Source organism: Triticum dicoccoides, chromosome 1B, assembly GCF_002162155.2.
Source record: "Triticum dicoccoides isolate Atlit2015 ecotype Zavitan chromosome 1B, WEW_v2.0, whole genome shotgun sequence".
In the NCBI taxonomy this organism is placed as follows: Eukaryota; Viridiplantae; Streptophyta; class Magnoliopsida; order Poales; family Poaceae; genus Triticum; species Triticum dicoccoides.
Genome location: NC_041381.1, coordinates 535,002,384 through 535,019,064, shown reverse-complemented (window position 1 = coordinate 535,019,064; position 16,681 = coordinate 535,002,384). Strand labels below are relative to the sequence as shown.

Here is a 16,681-nt window from a genome sequence, read left to right as displayed (position 1 = left end):
AAATGGAGGAACGGGCCCGCATTCATTGCACAAACCGGACACGTTACCTCAAGGTAGCTAGATCCAAACCATACACCCCCGCCGTCTAGACCCACGTGGTTCACCACTTAGACACTAGACCCACATCACTTACGCCGCCCCCCAAGCCAACCGTTCCCCGTGTAGACTCATATGCCGCACCCCGCAAAATAGCTTAACACAAGACTTCACCCCGATTTCCACAACATGCACCACTACACGTAAGTGTACAAAAAATGGACTATCGCATTATCAACATTTTTTTGCCAAAACAAGTAAGTTGTTTTTAAATTGCTTGAAAATAGCAAGGTTTCTGTTAAATTATAATTTCATTAATTACACGTAATAACGTGCATCTCTTTGTCCCTCAAAAAGGGTGGCATTCCTTTTTTGTAAACCCACAAAATTACTTCCTTTCCCTCGAAAAAACGAATCCTTCTTCACCCTCTCATGATCACGTTCACAGTGGCCTCACCCTATAATCTAGGAGTGGTCGATCCAATCTCCCCACGGGGGACAACTTCCATGCACTATCTATCTTGGTTGGTTGCAACCATCTCGCCATCATGGTTTTTTATGGGAAAATCACATTCTTTTGTCTTCCCTTCCAAAGATATGTGGCGAAAAACATGGAACAAAAATTGTAGAAGGCATGGTGGGATACGTGCACATGTTGTCTTTTTGTACTACAAGTGCACTTGTTGGCAAGTTGCACGTGCACGTGTCATGTTTCATTTTTTATTGAAAATTATGCTGTACACCTTTACATAGACGCTTGAATTATTGTTTTCGTATGTTAATAATTCCTAAATATTTTAATTCAGCATGCACATAACACATGGCTTCCAAGCTTCGTTAGCGACCGCTTGGATTCGTTTGGTATATGCCCGTTGTCTGGTATTGGGCAGGGGAATGTGGATCCATGCGATGCCATGCGTTTCATCTGGACCCATGTCATGCACCCCCAGCCAATCGGGCCGGCATCCTATGCCGCTAGGCTTCTCGATCCTAACCATGCGCTAGTGTCCACCATGGGTAGAGATGCTCAGGTGCACAGGTTTGCTGGCACTAGTGAATGACGTCGTATCTCGTTGTGCAATATATGTAGTCGCGTGTTGCTTTGACATACTTGGCATGCCGAGGGAAGGGACTCGTGTCGGAGGTCCAACGAACCGAGGTGGGGTCAATAATGGATGGATGGTGTGGGTGAACCTGGCAAACGGTGCATGGTTTGAGTGAAGCTGGCTAGGTGTGCATGGCTGGGGGCTAGATGGCTAATGAGTGCGCATGCGTCTTGTGTACATTGTCAAGGTTAACCGGTGAGTGTCTACTTGGCCACGCGTGCATGCATGGTGTGGGTCCAGTTGGCGTGCGGTGCACGGGACGAGCCTTGGTTGCTAGGGTCCACATCTTGCAGCATAGAGTTCTAAAGTAGATGAAGGGGCAGGCCCCGCACACCGTTCATAGGCCAGACTCGTTTCCTCTCAATGGACAATGGCTCCGAGGCAGCCCTTCTCTTTGGTGGCACATGGCCCATATATATGGACCAAAGAGCTTAGCATGTGATTGTTACCCCATTCCCTGCTATGATTTCATGTGGCTGCGGTATAGATCGTGAATTCTCGATGATACTACCCTAGAAATGCGGCAACTGTCCCGAATATGGCAAGCAGGAACCAAGAAAGGCCGGGACCTAGCATGCACGTTTGGATTGTTCTTCGTTGACCCGAGAGAAAGCACCGATGAAAACGGAGGAACGGGCCCACACTCAGTGCGCAAACCGGATGCGTTACCTCAAGGCAGCTAGATCCAAACCATGCACCCCTGCCTTCTAGACTCACGTGGCGCACCACTTACGTAGTAGACCCACACCACTTACACCGTCCCCCAAGCCAAGCATCCCCCCCGGGTAGACTCATATGTCGCACACCACAAAATAGAATTAGCACAAGACTTTCACCCCAATTCACCAGGTTACTACCTTGTGCACCCCTAGCCAGCATGATACACTACATGCACCTAGAGCCACCTGGGCCCACAGCATGCACCACTACACGTACGTGTCCACAAAATGAACTAATCCATAATCAACTTTTTTTTTGCAAAAAACAATTTAGTCATTTTTATAATGGCTTGAAAATAGCAAGGTTTCTATTAAATAATAATTTCCTTAATTACAATAAGGTCCATTTTGTAACCACACAAAATTCCTACCTGCCCTAAAAAAAGAATTATGAGAAAATCACCTTATATTTTTTTACTTCCAAAGACGTGTGGTGACAAAAGCATGGAACAAAATTGTAGGAGGCACGGTTGGATACGTGCACATGCTGTCTTTTTCTACTACAACTGGACTTGTTGGCAAATTGCATGTACACGTGTCATGTTTTAATTTATCTTGAAAATTATGTTGTACACATTTACATAGGCGATCAAATTGTTGTTTTCATATGTTAATAATCCCTAAATATTGACCACGTGACACTTGTGGTAAGCAATCCAAACAATTCGAAAAAAAATCCCTAAATATTGAATTTAAGCATGCACCTAGAAATTATCAGTCATAGAACCAACATCTCTTTCGTAGAGATTAAGGTACTTCCACATTAAATCTAATACAATAAATTCAGAGGTTCAACTTAATACATTAACAACACATAAGGATGTAGCCCAGTAATCCAACGAGTAGAGAGAAAAGGAGGAACAAAAGCTGGAAGAAGAAGGATCAGCTAGCAGCAGCGCCATCAGCCTCCTAACCTCACAACTCTAGGTCTCCAGCCTTGTGAACTCCAGTTTTTTTTCCTGCAAAACACGAATGACAAAGTTGCTGTTACAGGTTAGGACTTAGTGAAAATTAAAGTTATGATGAAACAGTTACAATGACAAACATTGTTGACATGATGGTTACAACAAGCAAACAAAACCAAACTCACAAGTGCAACTTACTTTTAACATCAAACAATTATATTAACATGGCCACTTTAGAGCAAGATTTTACCATGCATCATAAACTTGTCATAGCAACAAAAGGCATGGCATGAAAGTATCGACAACATAATGCAAATAATTTTTTGGAAGCATGGCCATAGGAGTTATATTTTTAGTGGCAACCTTCAAGCAAAGTTGCATAGTTTTATAACAGAAAGGGCTGCTGTTATTGGTAGAGGCACATTGAGGTTGGCTAGCCATCAAGGTGACCAATGGGCTAGGGGCCACATGACTGGGAGCATTTGTGTGCGTATGACTGCCGTGGGACCCGGATGTCAGTGGCTTACTTTGAAAACAAAAGGGGGGGTTTATAGTTTAGTCGGAACCATCAAGCAAATTCGCAAAGTTTTTTAGCTGACAGATTTATACTTGCTGAGATGCACAAAGTAAAATGATGGCATGTTGGAGGCAATAAATAAATATGCTACATGGCTTGTCATGGCATCTAATTGTGCAGAATGCTAGTACAAATCATGGAGAACAAGACATACAACATGAGCATCTCCATAAGAGCTGGTAGCTCTACCAAAAAGCAATCAACAACTCAAAAAAGGTTCAAATATAGTATCAAGCACTTAATAATAGAAAGACACATAACAAATTTTTGGAGTAGAAGTGCAGGTGAACATAATATACTACCACTACAACAGTACAAATTTAGCCTAGGGTTCATATACATCATAATCCAGCCCCCAAAAGCATGTACTCAATCACTACCACCACAACTGTAAGCACGAGCAGTAGGAATATTAGGAGTGGAGAAGCTTACTCTAAACAACGGTACCGCCGCCGCTCAGACGAGGGGAGCAGCGAGGGAAGCATGGAGAATGGCGGGGAAGCAATGTCGGGACCACTGTCCTCCTCCTCTTGCGCTTCCGAGTCATCTACGACTCGGTTGGAGGCTCCACAATCTGCAACAACACCTCGTGCACCGTGTGTTCCTGATCTAGTGGATGCTTTTCCCTGGATCTAAACGCCCACCACCTACGCCTGTCCCACGGGCTGGATGAATTGGCCTGCTCCATCGCCCATAGGAGGATCTCGATGTCGTGCCTCAGTTATGCGGGCAGGGGGGAAAGCTTTTTCTTATCCCTGGATGTCATTTCCCTCAAAGTGGCCATTGCCGTCCAGTTCAACTGCCTTATGTTGTTAAACCAAGAACATATCTCCATCAACCTGGCCATCTTGACCTGGTCGCCGCCGGCGATCTGCTCCTCCATCGAGGTTCTTGCGTGGATGGAAGAAGGGGGTGGGATGTGGAAGAGGAGACGAGCAAAGTTGCGGCCGCGAGAAGGAGGAGAAGGAGAGGGAGGAGATGTCGCGGTTGTAATGGCGATGGGTGAGGGGAAGGACGAAGGCGGTGGCGGTTCTGCATTGGATGAGAGGGGCGGCGCGTGATTGTTTTCTTCCTATGGCTTTTTTTCGAGACAATTTTTTCCTATGACTAAAATGCCAGAGATTAAAACGGTTCCAAAAAAGCCCAACCACTGTAAAACTTTGTATAATAAATATAGATAATTCGGGCTAACCAAAGCCCACAACATGAATTAATAGTACACTTACAACTTAAATAACACCAAGACAAATATAGATAGATAGATTTTTTAGCTAAAAAAGATAGATAGATAGATAGATGGCCGGCGCTTCTCCACCAGGCTCCTCCTTGCTCCTCCTCCGGGCGCCCTTCACTGCTCTGTGGTGTTGTTAATGGGGTACGGTAGAGTGTGCATGCGCTCGTCGGTGGGGAAGACATTGTCGTAGTCCGTGAAGATGTTATGGGTGGTGAAATCTATGAACTCGCAACCACACCAGAACACGCGGCCGAGGAGGTAGAACGCGTCGAAGGGGTTGGTGAAGTGGGCAAGGATAGCAACCACAACCCCATTGTGGATGACCTCCTCAACTCGGTACATCCTTGGAGATCCCCGAGGGAGGTGCCCGTAGCCGGCCCCAAGGAAGAAGTCGGTGAACCCCCTTGCACCCCTCCACCTTGACATCACCCACACATGAAGGGTGCTCTCGACGTACACCCCGGCGGGGTAGAGCATCTCCGGCACGGTAGGGGGGGCAGTGGTAGGTTGGCCCGGTGTACTGCATGGCTGCGGCAGGCTGGTTCTTGGGGCTGTTTGTGGTGAAGAAGAAGAAGGGCAGGCGCAAAATGCAGGTGGGAGAGTATGGGAGATGGATGAAGGGTGTGAGAGGAAGAGGAACATGATAGGTGGCTTAAATAGCCACCGTGGCAGTAATGGGGTCAAATGTGAACAAATTTTCCACCCATTGCGGCATCAGGAGTGTACACGCGTGGGAAACTGTAGTGTGAATCAAACCGCGAAGTTTAAGTGCTGCCCTATGTGCCGTCGGTCGGGTCAACCGGGGATGGCTCTGCGGCGCGTGCTCCTTCGCGTATGTGCACGCATGTAACATAGGCTGAAGCGGATGCATGCATGCAACCGCATGCAATGTAGGCTCGCTCGGGCGCATGCAACGGCGGCGGACATCACTCGGTCCAACGGGTGGGCTTCTTTACACAGCCCAACGACATGCATGCATGGCAGCCCACCCTCGAGCGCAGAAAAAAAAACAGTCACAGAAAAAAACATAAGTATTATATGATTTATCGACGCGAAAGCCCTAGATAATCCTTACAATGTCAAAAAGCTACAAAACTTGGTAATGATGCTAGTCATGTTGGTACAAGGTTGTTGGTCCACTTCAAGGATGTCGACAAAAACATGCTTCAAGACGGACCCTTCCCGTCCCGAAAGGCCTCCCATGAAGCAGGTTCAGAATGACACTGAACTTTGCCAGGATGTAAGTCCAATGAGATCAACACTTGTTCATGTTGCTTAATGTGGCACTGACCGTCGAAGGAGATAAAGATTGATACTTGTCATGTGGGCCCATAGTTTTTTTACATTTGGTGTCGATAGAACACAAGAAACAAACATGACTATATGCTTTTAGGTCTTCACCCTCCCAATTTGTTGGCAAACTCAGCGGGTTTTGCCTTAAGATGCCACCTCTTTCTGTAAGATGCAATTGCTGTGGTTTTGGAATCCTGGTTCTCTTTCCTGCAGAACGGACATTTATAGCGACCGTTACGCCGGTACACAATCTTTGCAGCCATGAGCCACTTGAAGATTTTCTTTGCGGAAGCTTCCCTCAGCTGTAGGTAGTTCTCACATTCTTCCAAATCTGCAATCTGGTATTAGAAGAAAACAAAATCTCATGCAAGCGAATTGTACATTATATCAAAGGCAGGCATAAATGGGTTGTTTTTTCTTTGTATTGGTTTCCTAAAACTTTGGTTATATGAAAGACAGGCATAAAATGGAATATAAATGATGCATTCATCTAAATTTGCAAACTTTAGGACTGATAACCATATGATTAATCAAAAAAAAGGTGAACAGTACGATTGTCTATACGAATAGCGAGGAATAACAAGAGAGCAATTTCTAGGGTTAACCTCGAGAAGGAAAATTCTAGGGTTAATATCTGCAGACACTAACCGATTCGTCGTGTTGGTGCTGTGTTGGACCAGCTGCGGCTGCGAATCGGCAGCGACGACGTCCTTGTCGACCAGTTCCTTCATGGGGTCCACATCCGCCACACAGAGCGCACCAGCCACGCCCCTCCCCCGACAGGTAGGATCATCCTCACCACAAGAATGTGGGCTTTTTGGCGGCGGCGAGTACTGGGCGGCGATGAAGGCGTGGGTGGATAGGTAGAGGCGATCGAATGCTGGAGGTGGGAGCGAGATTTGGGGAGTGAAAATTCAATTTGTTTGGGAGAGAGAGGTCAAGGCCACGCATAATTCGTCACTTTTGAAATTTAGGTAGAAACATGGACATATACGGCATCGTGCACACCCAGAGATTTGCCCGAACCAACCAACCAAGCAAAAGAAAAAGTCCACAATGTCGGTCCACAAACGTGGCAACATAAACCGAACACCAAAATAGTGTGTTAAAAAAACAGCAAAATAGGAGGGACATTTTTTTGTTTTGCACGATACTACTAAATACTAGAAGGGACAGTTCGCACATTTAATTTCACATCGCATCTAGCTTTTTTGTTCATCGCTAGGTATGTTGTACCGATTGGGTAAAATGAATGGATAATTATAAAACCCTAGCTATTGTCAAGGTTTATCGGTGTGTGTCTACGTGGCCAAGTGTGCTTGCACGGTGTGCGTCTAGGTGAGTGTGATACACGTGACGGGCCTTTGTGGTTAGGGCCCACATGAAGCGGCACCGAATTTTGAGGAAAGTGAAGGAACGAGCCCCACACACCATCCGTATGCCGGACTTGTTCCCTCCCATTGGCTAGATCCAACATGCGATATGGCCTCGTTTACACTTACCCCGCGTGAGGGTTTATGCATGCCCCTCTCAGTGTTTGACCATACCCTTCATGGATCATATGATGAGACCACGCCAGGCCTCGTGATGCACCGCCTAGGCACAAACTGGACGCATTACCTCTCAGTAGCTAGATCCAAACCATGCACCCCCGCTGTTTAGACCCAAGTGGAGTAGCACCTAGACACATGACCCGCGACACTTGTGCCAGCCCCCGAACCATGCATCCCCGCCGTGTAGACTCATATGCGGCCTTGTGTGCATGCATGTTGTGGTTCCAGCTGAGTGCGATGCACGGGACGGTCCTTGGTTACTAGGTCTAACATCACGCGGCAACGAGATTTGAGGCAGATGAAGGAACGGGCCCCACACTCCCTTCACAGGACGGACGCATTCCCACTCTGTGGCTTGATCCAGCATGGGATATGGCCCCAGTTGCCCACAGCCTACGTGAGTACCTACGCATGCCGCTCTCAATGTTTTACCACACCCTCTAGGGGTCGTATGATTACACTTGCTCTAGGTCCCGTGAATTTTCGGCCCCTTGATAATTTGCATGGATTATAATGGCAACTGATGAGTATCATAGCCTAGAGAACGACGTCGAGGCCACCCCTCTCTTTGGTACATATGGTTCATATATGTACCAAAGAGCTTAACATGGGGCTTTCATCCCAATCCTTGCTATGATTTCATGTGGCCGCCGTAGATCTTGAACTTTTGATGTTACAACCCTAGAAATGCGCTAAATGTCCCAAATATGGGAGGGAGGGGGGGGGGAGAAAGGCCACGCAATAAACTATCCCCATAATTTTATGTTTATTTTATCTGGCAAGACAAACAAATTTTTTAAAATAAGGATTTTTAGCATGTTTTAATAAGGATTTTATAATTTCACATTATAAGGTGCTTATTTTTTCCTAAAACAAAGGTCTTGTAAACGCACAAAGCTCCACATTGAGCCTCTCACCATCACGTTCACGTTGAACTCACCCTAAAATGAAGGAGAGGTAGATCAAATCTCCCCACGGGGGGCAACCTCCACCTAGTAGCTAAATATGGTTAGTTGATAATTTCTCCCCAAGTCGTTTTTTGAGGCAAAATCACATTCTTTTTTTCCCTACAATATTGTGGCGAAATACATGGAAGAAAAATCATGGGAGGCACGGTGGAACAAGTGCACCTGTTTTCCCCCTCCCAAAGTGCATGTGAACGTGTCACCTGTACAAACAATTGAATTGTCGCTTTTATTTTGTTAACAATTCCTAAATATTGAATTTCAGCATGCACCTACCCCATGTCAGTTAGGTCAAATTTGTTTTATCCAAGCTCCGCGAGCGACCGTGCATATTCTTGTACCATGCACGTGCTGCTCCGGGCCTCTGGCGTCCGGTACTGGACAGGCGAATCTAGATGTGATGCAATACAATTCATGTTGACCCATATCTCATGCACCCTTAGCCAACCAGGCCGACAACATGCACCGCTAGCCACCTCGATCAAGACCATGCGGTAGTGTCCATGATGGGCAAAGATGCTCAGTTGGACATGTTTGGTGGCACTAGTGCATGATGCCCAATCTCGGTGTGCAAGACGGGTAGCCATGTGTCGCTTTGACATGCTTGGCTTACGTAGGGAGGGACTCATTGGAGAACTAACGAACTGAGGTGGGGTCAAGGGTGGATGGATGGTGTGGGTCAACTTGGCTAAAGGGGAACGGTTTGAGGCCATTTGAACAATGTATGCCATGGCTATGGTCATGAGCTACCTCACTTTCCTTACCACGAAATTTTTCATAAGGGGACAGTGTAAACCTAATTTTTTTTAGTTTTTTTAATATCCCATTTGTTACATTTATGGCACCGTGTACAACAAATTTGGGGTTATTTTGGAGATGGTGAAAAAAATCACTTCATTACAGACGGAACGTTTGATCCCACTTAAGCGAGTTTTTCTAACAAGGTGGTTTCTTCGACCACATCCAAATCACATGAAATTTTGTACACATGATCTTTTCATAAACATAGACAGAATTTGAAAGTTTTCCATTTTTTTAGAATTTTATATAATTTATAATGGCTCAGTGAAACTCAGGTACATACCTCTGACTTTACCTTAAGGGGACAATATAAACTTCATTATTGCTGAATTTTCTTTTATAATCATGTTTATTACATGGATGTGACTGTGTAAATTTTTTTGGGTGATTTGGAAAAGAAAAATCCCACCTTCTAACAGGAGATATCAAACCCCACGGCCTGCATACGACTAGAAACCCAACCATATGGGCCAGGATGCAGGCCCGTGGGATGTTGATTTCTCCTGCTAGTAGGCCCCACAGGGCATACACAGAAGTGGATAGGGAACATGCTGTTTCAGTGAGAGAGGCTCATGCAATTGGTCTCTCAGCTGCGTATATAAGTAGGTGTGTGCGCATCTCGCTTGGCGAGGTGGGACTAAACTCCCACCACCCGTCAGTTGCGCCCGGTGCGTCTCAGCGCTGGGCCAAATTTTGTTGGGCTGTCCCAGGCAAACCTCACCCGCGTGCTGGACCACGCGTCCCTGTAGATGGTTGGGCTGGCCCATCATGTATGCGTATCCTTTTTCTTTTTTCTTTTCACATATTCTCTTTCATTTGTTATTATACAGTTGTAAAACAAAGGTTGTTGTAAATGCACAAAACTCCTTCTTCAGCCTCTCACCATCACGTTCACGTTGAACTCACCCTAAAACCAAGGAGAGGTAGATCGAATCTCCCCACGGGGGACAACCTCCACAGAGTAGCTAAATATGGTTACTTCAGATTTTCTTCCCAAGTCGTTTTTTGAGGGGAAAATACATTTTCCTTTTTTCCTCCAATATTTGTGGCGAAATACATGGAACAAAAATTGTGGGAGGCACGGGGCTACCTGTTTTCCCCCTCCGAAAGTGCACTTGTTGCCAAAATGCATGTGAACGCATCATATTCCACATTATCCTTAAAACATGTTGTACAGCTGTAAAAACAATTGAATTGTCGTTTTTATTTTGTTATGAATTTCTATATCTTGAATTTCAGCATGCACCTATCCCATGGCGTCTCATCCAAGCTCTCACATCAACCGCACAGATTCTTCTACCATGCGTGTGTGCTGCTCCGGCGTCGGGTACAAGAGAGGGGAATCTTGATCCAATACGATGTGATTCATGTCTACCCATAGCATGCACCGCTAGGCAACCGGGCCGACAACATGCACCGCTAGGCAACCGGGCCGACAACATGCACCGCTAGCCGCCTCGATCTAGACCATGGGCAAAGATGCTCAGCTGGACATGTTTGTTGGCACTAGTGCATGATGTGCCAATCTCGATGTGCAAGATGTGTAGCCGTGTGTCCTTTTAACATGCTTGGCATACCGAGGGAAGGGACTCGTCGGAGATCCAATGAATCGACGTGGGGTCAAGGGTGGATGGATGGTGTGGGTCAACTTGGCTAAAGGTTTACGGTGGGTGTCTACGTGGCCAAGTGTGCATGCATGGTGTGAATCTAGTTGTGTGTGATGCACTGGACGGGCCTTTTTGGATAGGGCCCACATGAAGCGGCACCAAATTTTAAGGAAAATGAAGGAACGGGCCCCGCACTCCATCCGCATGCCAAACTCGTTCCCTCCAATTGCTAGATCCAGCATGCGACATGGCATCGTTTCCACATAGCCCATGTTAGGCCTTATGCGTGCCGCTCTTGGTATTTGACCACACCCTTCATGGGTCATACTATGAGACCACGCCAGGCCCCGTGAACCACCGCCTAGGCACAAACTGGACGCGTTACGCATTGGTAGCTAGATCCAAACCATATGCACCCCACCGTCTAGACCCACGTGTGGAGCATCACGTAGACATTTAGAGACTCATACATGGACATGCATCCTCTTGGTAGACGTTTAGACTCATGTGTTACCTCTTGGTAGCTAGATCCAAACTTGACTCACACCACTTACGCCAGTCCCTGAACCATGCATCCCCGCCGTTCAGACTCATACGTGGACATGTGTGCATGCATGTTGTGGGTCCATTTGAGTGCGATGCACGAGACATGCCTTGGTTACTAGGTCTAACATCATGTGGCATCGAGATTTGAGGCAAATGAAGGAACGTGCCCTGCACTCCTTTCACAGGCCGGACACATTCTCTCTCGATGGCTTGATCCGACATGCGATATGGCCCCGATTGCACACAACTTATGTGAGGGCCGATGCATCCCGCTCTTGATGTTTTACCACACCCTCTTGGGGTTGTATGATGGCACCACGCCAGGTCCCGTGAATTTTTAGCCCCTCACGAATTTGCATTGATTATAAAGACAGCAGACGGGCATCATAGCCCTAGATTGCATGCATCGAGGCCACGCCTCCCGTTGGTAACATATGGCACATATATGGACCAAAGAGCTTAACATGGGGCAATCATCCCATTCCCTGCTATGATTTCATGTGGCAGCATAAGATCTTGAACTTTCGAGGTTACAACCATAGAAATGCGATAAATGGCCCGAATATGCGAGGGAGGGAGGGGGTGGGGGCGAGAAAGGCCACTCAGTTACCTACACCCATTATTGAAGTTTCTTTTTTCTGGAAAGAAACAATTTTTTATAAATAAGGAATTTTTAGCACTTATTAATAATGATTTTATAATTTGACATTGTAAGGTGCATTTTTTTATCTAAAACAAAGGTGTTGTAAATGCACAAAAGTCCTCCTTGAGCCTCTCACCATCACGTTCACATTGAACTCACCCAAAAAGGATTTCCCTATTTTTTATGATTTTCCTTTGTTTTTGTTTTTTAGATAAAAGGATTTTCCTTTGTGTTTTTTTATTAGTAACATAGGGTTTTACTTTGTGACAGGTAAGCAGCCTGTGGGCCTGTTTGGTTGTTTCTTTACGAACTGGACCCACGGGCCATTATTTTCTGTGCTTGACACGGATAGGGTCCATGTCATCACCCCCATCGCCCAAACACTCCCGCCCCCCTCATCCCACCCTCCGCACAAACCACCCCGCCGCGACCCCGCCGCCTCCTCGCCTGGCCGCTCTCGACGGTTGGAGCAGAAGAGCACGGAGTGAGATTGGGAGGCCGCCAGCAAGCACCTAGCAACTACCAGTGACTAGGTGAAGTGAGAAACCCTAACTTGTAATCTTCGACTACTTTGTTCCTTGTTGTGTTGCCGTTTCGGGAGTTGGATATGGTTTTCAAAGTTGGAGATTAAATAGTTAGGATTTTCAATCGAAGGTTAGATGGAAGGCGATGCAGAGATTGAAGGAAGTTTTCTACATCGGTAGCTTGCTCGGTATTTTTTCCTAGGGTTTTGGTATTCCAGGGTTTTCATAACAATGAGCAAGTGAAGATGCGTAGACAATAGCAGCAAATATCAGCAAATAGTTCTTTAAAAATTTAGAAATTTTTTGGCATTGTGCAGTGGCGAATCCAGGAAGAAACCGGAGGGTGGCCCCAAAACTTATAAGTTGGGGTAGTGGATTAAATTCCTTTTTAGGCCGAAATTAGGTTGGGTTTAGTAATGCAGCCATTAACTTGTAGTCCTATATTGCAAGTCAACTAAACATTTCTCATAATAGTATTTACTGTAGTCCTAGATTGCAAGTCAACTAAACACTACCTCAGTTGTGCTGCTGAGGAGGAGGGGCCAATGCCGCGCGTCGACGCTCGGGGTGAGCCCATGCTACCGGTCGAGGATCAAGAGAAGGACATGTCTGAACAAGCTATGGTGCGGCGGGCACGCGCTGTGTTGCGGGGTTATGAGGAGTGGAGGGCGAGCCACCCGCATAGTTCAAGTGTATGATTGTTGATTACTGATGCAGTACCTTTGTTGATTATACTGTATGATTGTTGCCTAGTGTGTTTACATGCATAAGCCCATTTCTTAAATTCTCATCCTTTGCTTTTCTTCATTTTATTTTGTTTACACAGGTGGTGTGCATAACTTGTCGACATGACTGCAAGAGGCCCGATGCTGATGGGTTGACATTTACCATTAGGCTAGATGGGGACACTTCAGCTGTGGTATAAATAATCATGTCAATTTTTACTTGTAATTTTTTTGTTCCCCTCTACTTTGAAGATTAACAAAATGTAGGAAATAAATAGCAATTTAATTCTACATCTACAGATCATGCCATGCTACGCATGGCACCAGTTCAACACCGTCCTAGACAGTTCATTGCTTTTTCAAGCGAGAGGGAGCCGCACGTATGATTTTGGCGTGTACAAAGGGAATTCAAGGGCGATCATCGGTGGTGAAAACTGGTGCAAGTTTGTTGAAGACTTCGACCTGCGAGAAGGCGACCTTGTCTCCTTCGATTTGACTGAAGACATTCCTATGGTGTACTGCCGCAACCTGCCAAGGACATGCAATCAAAACAAAGAGCATAGTTGTCACGCCCAATATGCGACCCTATCCTAAAGGAACTCGAAGGTCCCACTAAGGATAGAAGCGCATATTGGAGGGGACGGTCGATTTGGTGCTCGAGCTCAGCTGCACCCTAAATCCGAGCCTTTGGTATGTGCGTTGAGATGGTGTCAACCCTGTCAGACGCGTCAGAGGTCGAGCAGGGGAAAATGAGGATACAGACTAAATACGGCAAGTACAGTGCGCGCTTGTGGGCCAATTCCGTACTTGGTGGCGTTGGTCCGTGAGGCGATGATTCTGAGCCGTGGCCCAGAACGTCTGGGTGTGGATAGTCCAGGTTGTATGGGGGTTTGCCGAGTAGTGAGATCGAGGAAGTGGTGAGGGGACTCATGGCGATGGCATCTGTGGCGGCTGCGACTTCCTGCGGCGGAGCGGCGATGGAAGCCGATGGCCTGGATTTCCTCATGGATCTAGTTGACCGGTGAGTTTCTCTAGCCCGGCTGTCGTCCTAGATCTGCGTGCTTCCATGGATTCACCATCTCTTCGCCGTGGAAGCTTACTCTGGCGCGGCTTGAAGGTTTCCACTGAGGGATAAGTACACGGCCAGCTTTTCCGGCGGTGCCTCTAGTGCCGCCGCTGCGGGAGGAAGCACCGGCTTTGCCTGCGTTTTCTACTTGTGGCTCCGGCTGCGCACAACAATTGGGGGACTGCAGCCCAGGAGGTCTGCGCAATCGACAGGGAACGTGGTTTTGGGAAGCGCCTGGGTGGACTAAAAGGTCATAGTTTCGTTTTAGCTGAACATGCCCAAAATGTTTTTTAGACTTGCGAAATTGTTCGATTCGATAGCAGATTTAGCACGGTCCATTGCATGTGCCTCATGTTCCCTGGTTCTAGTGCAGTCTGAATGATGTAAGTAGGTGATCTACTAAAATTTGAAGATTCAGGAGATGTGTAAACAAATAGTGCTTCCTGGTTAATTCAGGTTGCGCCTTGGTAGTGCTAGTGCACCTCCTGATAGGACATCGTGATTCTGGTTGTTCCTGGGTATAGTGCAGCTCATGATAGGATCCTACTAAGACTGATGAAACCAAAACCTGGTTTGAGTTTTGACTCATTGGGTGAGGTGTACGACTTTTAGGTTGACTTTGGCATATGGTACGGGAAGAGCCGGCTAACCGCCGAGCGGACCAAGTCCATGCGGAAGGCGTGTGCGGCTGGTAAGAGCTTCTCGTATGCATACCTTTTAGTCTTTTTCTTGGGGTGAGGAACCATTTTCAGAGCATTATATTGGCTGGTGTGTTCGATGAGGGACGAGCAAGCAAAAGGTTTTGAGTCGGTGTTTGCAGAATTTTTGATGATGGGTGGCCCGGCTCTGAAAACAATACTCACCAGTTGTGCACTCTACATGTTCCTAAAAAAAGTTGTGCACTCTACATATTTTGTTAAGTAGTATTTTTAGTTCTGATTGGCTTGCATTTTCATATTGCTTAGTAGTTGTGGTGACAATCTTTGCAGATCAGAACAGAGCTGTGGTCTGTGGAGATGGCAAAGTTGACCGGGATTAAATCCGTAGGATGGACTTCAAGCTAATGAGATACAGTACAAGATTGAGTGGCTAAAAAAGGTAAACCCATAGATCTCCCATTATGTTCCATATGGCCATTCAGTCCGGATGCCCTCACATCGACGTAGTAATGTTGCAAATACTTAATTTCAGTTTTATGTTCCCGGTGTACTGCATGGATTGCTGGTCCTTGTACATCCTGGAGGCAGAGAAGAAGATCTTCAGGGTGTTGAACCCGACTGAGACACACCCCAGTGACGGGATGGAAACGAAACACAGTGCCTTTGCAAAGAGAACCCAGCGTCGATTCTGACAATGCTTCAACAATATATTCGGTGGATGATTGGTTGACGTGGACGGATGGACTTCTGTCTATCTGTTGGTGGCCCATCGCGATCCTTGTACAAGGTGAGTGAATGCCAAGCGCAATTTTTGGAATGTACGGTAGTATAGAAGATATTGGTGTTGGACTAATGATTTGTTGACAGGGAGGAGAGCGGTATTTACATTGTGCATTAGATCCATGAGTTCAATGGGCTGTACCTGCATCTTGTGATGAACATAGGTTACAGTAATATGTGATCTCATTTGTGTTGCAAATATTGTTTTATCACCTACGGAAAAGTCTCGAATATGAGATCGTGACTATGAGAGAGTATCAGGGTGACCTGCCAAGTTTCCTGTACCTCGAAATCATGGACTGAGGGGATGAAGTCAGAATAGTTGCAGGGCGGCCCTATCTTTTGACCCTATTGCTCGTGTGTTCCCTAGTGTAGTTTGTCACTTTTGGTTTTCGCGCCTGCGAATTTCTAAAACCCAAGTGTGGGTTCTGTGGACATTGGATTTGAATGTGTATTGTTGGACGTAAAGTGCTAGTGGAATGTTGAAGTCGCAGCATTTCCCTGAAATTTCCATGAAATGTTTGAAGTCGGACCTAAAGTGCCAGCGGATATAAAAGGACGGCTAGTGTTGTGTCAGGCAGTTTATGAGTTGCAGATGGAACATGATGGCTCAGTATTAGAGCTGAGACGCGGGGGACTGGCTGTTCCGGCCGGACGGTGAGGACGCCTACCGCAATAAATGAGCCAGGGCCCACATCATTTCTATATCACATACAGTGAGAATACCAGATGGAATACGAGTTGTGACACGAATCCACATGTGACTGGGCGGCTAAGATATCAGGTTCAGATGGGCCTGAGCTCAAAAACGAATTTTCCATATTGGAGATGCTTTTGCAAGGTGGATATCATTACATCAACATTACATAATAGATGGGGATACATACAAGAGGCATACAATGCCACACGAATACAACAACATTATACACAAGATCAACATTC

The 16,681-nt window shown here is 46.3% G+C and overlaps 1 long non-coding RNA gene across 1 annotated transcript; it reads left to right on the top strand.

Moving 5' to 3' along the window:
* Nucleotides 1–14,104: 14,104 nt before the first annotated feature.
* LOC119307928 lies at nt 14,105–16,408 on the top strand. Its single transcript, XR_005149638.1, has 3 exons — nt 14,105–14,255; nt 15,290–15,398; nt 15,492–16,408. It is a non-coding gene; the product is annotated as an uncharacterized LOC119307928 (long non-coding RNA).
* Nucleotides 16,409–16,681: the final 273 nt, after the last annotated feature.